Source organism: Mesoplodon bidens, assembly GCF_964165515.1.
Source record: "Mesoplodon bidens genome assembly, chromosome: 14".
NCBI lineage: Eukaryota > Metazoa > Chordata > Mammalia > Artiodactyla > Ziphiidae > Mesoplodon > Mesoplodon bidens.
In genome coordinates, this window is record NC_138170.1 from 62,449,060 (window position 1) to 62,455,525 (window position 6,466).

The window sequence follows — 6,466 nt, forward strand, 5'->3', positions numbered from 1 at the left end:
AGTATGGTTTTCTCCAGATATACGCCCAGGAGTGGGATTGCTAGATCATATGGTAGCTCTGTTTTTAGTTTTTTAAGGAACCTCCATACATTCTCCCTAATGATTGTATGGATTTACTTTCCTACAAACAGTGTAGGAGGGTTCTCTTGTCTCCACACCCTCTCAAGCATTTATGGTTTGTAGACTTTCTGATGATGGCCATTCTGACTGGTGTGAGGTGATAAGTCATTGCAGTTTTGATTTGCATTTCTCTAAAAATTAGTGATGCTGGGCATCTTTTCATGTGCCTTTTGGCCATCTGTCTTCTATAGAGAAATGTCTATTTAGATCTGCCCATTTTTTGATTGGGTTGTTTATTTTTTGATAGTGAACTGCATGAACTGCTTATAAAATTGAAGATTAATCCCTTGTTGGTCACATCGTTTGTAAATGTTTTCTCCCATTCTGTGGGTTGTATTTTTGTTTTGTTTATGGTTTCCTTTGCTGTGCAAAAGCTTTTATGTTTAATTAGGTCCCATTTGTTTATTTTTGTTTTTATTTTCATTAGTCTAGGAGGTGGATCCAAGAAGATATTGCTGCAATTTATGTCAGAGTGTTCTGCCTATGTTTTCCTCTAAGAGTTTTATAGTATCCAGTCTTACATTTAGGTTTTTAATCCATTTTGAGTTTATTTTCATGTACGGTGTTAGAAAATGTTCTGATTTCATTCTTTTACATGTAGCTGTCCAGTTTTCCCAGCACTAGTTATTGAAGAGACTATCTTTTCTCCGTTGTATATTCTTGCCTCCTTTGTCATAGATTAATTGACCTTAGGTGCATGAGTTTATTTCTGGGCCTTCTGTCCTGTTCCATTCATCTATGTCTGTCTTTGTGCCACTCCCATACTGTTTTTTTTTTGTTTTTTTTTTTTTTTTTGTACGCGGGCCTCTCATTGCTGTGGCCTCTCCCGTTGCGGAGCACAGGTTCCGGACGCGCAGGCTCAGCAGCCATGGCTCACGGGCCCAGCCGCTCCGCGGCATGTGGGATCTTCCCGGACTGGGGCACGAACCCGTGTCCCCTGCATCGGCAGGCGGACTCCCAACCACTGCGCCACCAGGGAAGCCCTCCCATACTGTTTTGATTACTGTAGCTTTATAGTATAGTCTGAAGTCAGGGAGCCTGATTCCTCCAGCTCTGTTTTTCTTTCTCAGGATTGTTTGGCTATCCAAGGTCTTTTGTGTTTCCATACAAATTTTAAGACTTTTTTGTTCTAGATCTGCAAAAAATGCCATTGGTAACTTGATAGGTGTTGCATTGAATCTGTAGATTATCCTGGGTAATATAGTCATTTTGACAATATTGATCCTTCCAATCCAAGAACATGATACAATATATCTTTCCATCTGTTTGTGTTGTCTTTGATTTCTTTCATCAGCATCTTGTAGTTTTCAGAGTACAGGCCTTTTGCCTCATTAGGTAATTTTATTCCTAGGTATTTTATTCTTTTTTGATGTGGTGCTACCTGGGATTATTTCCTTAATTTATCTTTCTTATCTTTTGTTAGTGTATAGGAATGCAACAGATTTCTGTGTATTAATTTTTTTAACATCTTTATTGGAGTATAATTGCTTTACAATGGTGTGTTAGTTTCTGCTTTATAACAAAGTGTATCAGTTATACATATACATATGTTCCCATATCTCTTCTCTCTTGCGTCTCCCTCCTTCCCACCCTCCCTATCCCACCCCTCTAGGTGATCACAGAGCACCGAGCTGATCTCCCTGTGCTATGTGGCTGCTTCCCACTAGCTATCTATTTTTGTGTATTAATTTTGTATCCTGCAAATTTACCGAATTCACTGATGAGCTCTAGTAGTTTTCTGGCAGCATCTTTAGAATTTCAATGTACATTATCATGTCATCTGCAAACAGTGACAATTTTACTACTCCTTTTCCAGTTTGGATTCCTTTTATTTCTTCTCTGATTGCCATGGCTAGGACTTCCAAAACTATGTTGAATAAAAGTGGCAAGAGTGGACATCCTTTTCTTGTTCCTGATCAAGGAACAATAGACAATCTTTTCCACTTTGCTTTGTAGACAGTTATCATTGTCACAGTATGTATTATTTTCCTAGCCATCAAACTACTCACAACATAGATCACTGCTTGCTTTAAGCCTACTGCTAAAAGCATATATACAATGTTTGTGTGACAATCAGTGTAATTGATAAAATGTATATCCTACAAAATATCCCCATTAGCATACCTCTGTGCTTGTTCAGTGTACCTGATTAGTTCCCACCCCCCACCCATCCCAACGTGGATAAGTAGGCCAATCTCTTTCTCTCTCTCTCTCTCCCTCTCCCTATATGTATGTGTGTGTATATATAATATATATATATATATAAATATATAAATATAAATATATATATAAATATATATATAAATAAATAAATATATATGTAAACCAATAAAAGAAGGCCTAGCACTGAGGACCATGAAGAACCCAGGGAAGGTGGCAACCACCCTGGCAGTGAAGAACAAATATTTTGATCATCAGTGCTTTCTATTGAAAGACTTATGTTCAAAAGAGGGAAGTGATAGAAGATATTTTCACATAGTGAGGAATGGGGAAGTCATTTTGGCTTATACATGATTTAATTTGAATTTTATACTAACTAAAACAGCCTATTTGTAGCCTATCAAACATTATACACCTGCTTTAATTAATAAAGAAAAGGGTTCATTGACCATAAGTTAAAAAAATAAAGATTAAAATGCCTCCCTTCCTGGGATGCCAATGCTGGTATTCCTTCAATGATTAGACTCCCTGCTCAGTGCCAAGTGCATACTGACTTGATGTGTACATGCTGGGGTTTTTTGTTTTTTGTTTTTTTTTGAAGGTTGAAGGAAGGTATCCTTGACTTGTTTGATATTCTTTGCTCTGATAAGATATAAAATAGTGCTGAAAAGAACCATGCTTCTCCAGAGCAGTTCCTCAGAGTTATCTGAGAGGCTGCCTCCCAGGCTATAGTCCTCAGTTTGGCTCAAATAAAACTCTTCTATTACTATTATACATCTTTTATTGATTGTTTTCATTGTCAGAACTTTCACAAGGACAGAAACTTGCTCCCTGACAGAAGGGAAGTTCTAGCTAGGGTTGCAGTTCCCACTACCAAGAGACAATTATGGGGATTCCTGGGAATGACCGGGTTCTGCTGAATTTGGATACCCCACTTTGGATTCATAGCAAAACCCCTTTGTGAAGCTCTTAACTGGACTGGGGGAATTCCATAAGGAATTCCAGGTTATCAAAGAAAAAGTGCCCTGGTTTTAGGTCCTCCAGATATCAGAAAGCTTTCTGACTTATTTATGAGACACAAGGAGTCATCCTTGGAGTTCTAAGTCAGAACCTGGGCAGCATAAGGAGACCTGTTGCATATTTCTCAAAGCCAGTAGATAGAGTCACTAAGGGATGGCCAGTCTGCCTGTGTACTCTCCTTACTGTGTACTCCCTCCCCGGGCTCCCGCACTAGAACAGAAGAGAGGATATAGGTTAACTTCAGGAAGATTGAGAAAATACTAGGCTTATATTATTGGATAATCCTACTGTTACTCTGAAAGCAGTCTTTATCTTGAATCCTACCACTTTATGCCCGATGAATACTAAATTGCCTATGCATGATTGTATTCAGATAATTGAACAGATCTATTCCAGCCATTCTGACCTGACAGACTGGCCATTGAAGGGCCCTTTTCCATACCTTGAGATGTTCACAGATGGGGAAGCTTTATGGACCAGGGATGACACAAGTCTGGGTAGATGGTAGTGACTCATCAAAAGACACTGGAAGCAGAAGCTGTTCCACCAGGTACCTCCATACAAAAGGTGGAGCTTATAGCCCTGATGAGATCCCTCTATCTAGGTAAGGATAAAAGTAATTATTTTCACTGATTCCAAATATGCATTCTTGGTGGTCCATGCCCATGGGGCCATTTGGAGAAAGAGAGCTGTAAACTGCAGAGAAGAAGGAAATTAAACATGTCAAAGAAATTTTAAACTTACTAGAAGCTTTCATGGAGCCAAAAGAATTGCTATTGTTCACTGTCCAGGACATCAGAAATTGACTGCTTGAGGAAAGAATCTAGCAGATCAAGTGGTAAAGCTAGCAGCCAGGACAAAAACACATAGATCCCTGATGTGAATTTGACAAGATGCTATCCAGAGTATTCTCCTGAAGACCTAGGTAGTACCAATGAATGTGGATTTGATTGGAGTCCTGGCCATTTTCAGGATGCTGACTATAGGTACACAAGGAAGGGTGGATTTATAATAGATGAGGCAAGGTCCTCATATGCAAATAGCTTATGGAAGATGTAGTAAACTACGTACACCAGAGTACCACTATGGTAGAGACGCCACCCTCCAGTGGATTCAGAAGTTCGTTATAGGAACAAATATGCAAAGGACGATTCAAAAGGTGATACAGATATGCATCGTATGTGCTAAAAATAATCCTAAAACTGGGCCACCGCCAATTGTCAAAGGAGTTCAGACTCTAGGTGCTGGACTCAGGCAAAGACTGTCAGGTTGATGTCAGTGTGATGCCAGGAGCCACTAGAAACTTTGGGTATTTACCAGTATTTGTGGATGCTTTTGCTTGTTGGGGTAGAAGCATTTCCTTGCTGGTTTGAAAAAGCTTGTGAGGTTATTAACACTCTACTGAAGGAAATAATTCCAAGGTTTGGGTTACCTGTACCCATTCAGAGTGACAGTGGAGGGTGTCTTCATAGCAAGAATAACTCAAGTATCAGGAGCCTTCATCGGAAATTACATGCTTCTTTGTGACCCCAATCTACCGGAAAAAATGAAAAAGATGAATCGTACTCTTAAAAATACTGTAGCTGGGCTTCCCTGGTGGCGCAGTGGTTGAGAGTCCGCCTGCCGATGCAGGGGAAAAGGGTTCGTGCCCCGGTCTGGGAAGATCCCACATGCCGCGGAGCGGCTGGGCCCATGAGCCATGGCCGCTGGGCCTGTGCGTCCGGAGCCTGTGTTCCGCACCGGGAGAGGCCACAACAGTGAGAGGCCCACATACTGGAAAAAAAAAAAAAAATACTGTAGCTAACATTTGTCAGACTAATCCTGGAATAAGGCTTTACCAGTTGCCCTGCTTCAAGTGAGGGTAGCCCATAAAAGCAGGCTCCAATTGAGCCCATACGAAATGTTGTATGGGAGACACTTCTATGTTCCAGAAATGGTTTAGGAGATCTGGAAGGAACTCGAAGTAAGGAACTAGACACTGTCAAGTATGTACAATTATTGGGAGCTACTCTGATATAAATAAGTTTGCTTCTAGAAGGTTAATGTTTCCCACAGATGTTCCCCTCTGCCACTTCTGTCCTAGAAACTGGGTCCTGCTGAAATCTTGGAAGAATAAACATCCAGAAAACCAGCTTCATCCTTGCTGAACTGGACATTCCGAAGTGCTACTCGTGATCCATTCTTGGTGAAGATGAAGGGAATTAAGCCATGGATCCATCACACTCAAGTTTAGCCAGTCCTGCAGAGATAACGGAGACACCCATCCTATCTCCAGGAACGCAACAAGAAAGGGAAACCACACTGCAGAAGGGAACCAGGATTGAGATCAACCAAACCTTGGCTGATTTTGCACCCCTGATACTGGCTTTCCTGAGTGGAAAAGTGAAGCCCTAATGCTCTTAAATGCTTTCCAGGAAGAAGTCTCGAAAGAAATAGAGGTGAAGGGGATTGCTGCAGTGGTGACTTTGGTAAAGTAAAACTCTTTAGAAAGCAATCTAAATAATTTGTTATGTTACCAGAATGACTGTTCTTTTTTGTTAATGCTTTCTTTTTTGTTTCCAACCTCCCAGGCTTGGAAAGACAATTCAGTGATTAGGATTTCTCAAACTTTGGTCAAAGGAGCTAATCTCCCTAGCTGTTGGCTAAGTCATCCAGAACTTTTTTCTGTATTTGATCTTGTTGCCCTTTTGGTTGTGCTGTGATCAGCTTCTTGACTGTCCCTAACTTCACTGTGATTTATGATAGAAAGCCCTCAGATATAACATACCAGGTTAGGTTAATCAGAGAATTTCTTGCCTCCTGCTTTTTCTTGACTAGGCCAAAATTGGGTCTTCTCCTCATATCCTCAGATTAAAAATGAAATGACCCTGGCATCTACCTCTGTCAAAGTTCTACTTCGTCAAAATGCCGTAGAAACTGTACTTTTTTTTCACAGCTTATGTCCCTTTCATATTTAACACCTAAGTGTTTCAGCCAAACTGATAGTGATCGAGACACTCTAATATGCAAAAAGGTAAAACATATTCTCAAGGGCTACCCACACCTCTGCTGATTTGCAAATTAAACGATTCCTTCTGGTTGTAGCCTTACACCTATCCCTGGCTTGACCATGTCCTAGACAAAATTCTAAAAATAAGAGCTTAGGTTTTAACAATTCGTCTGGCAT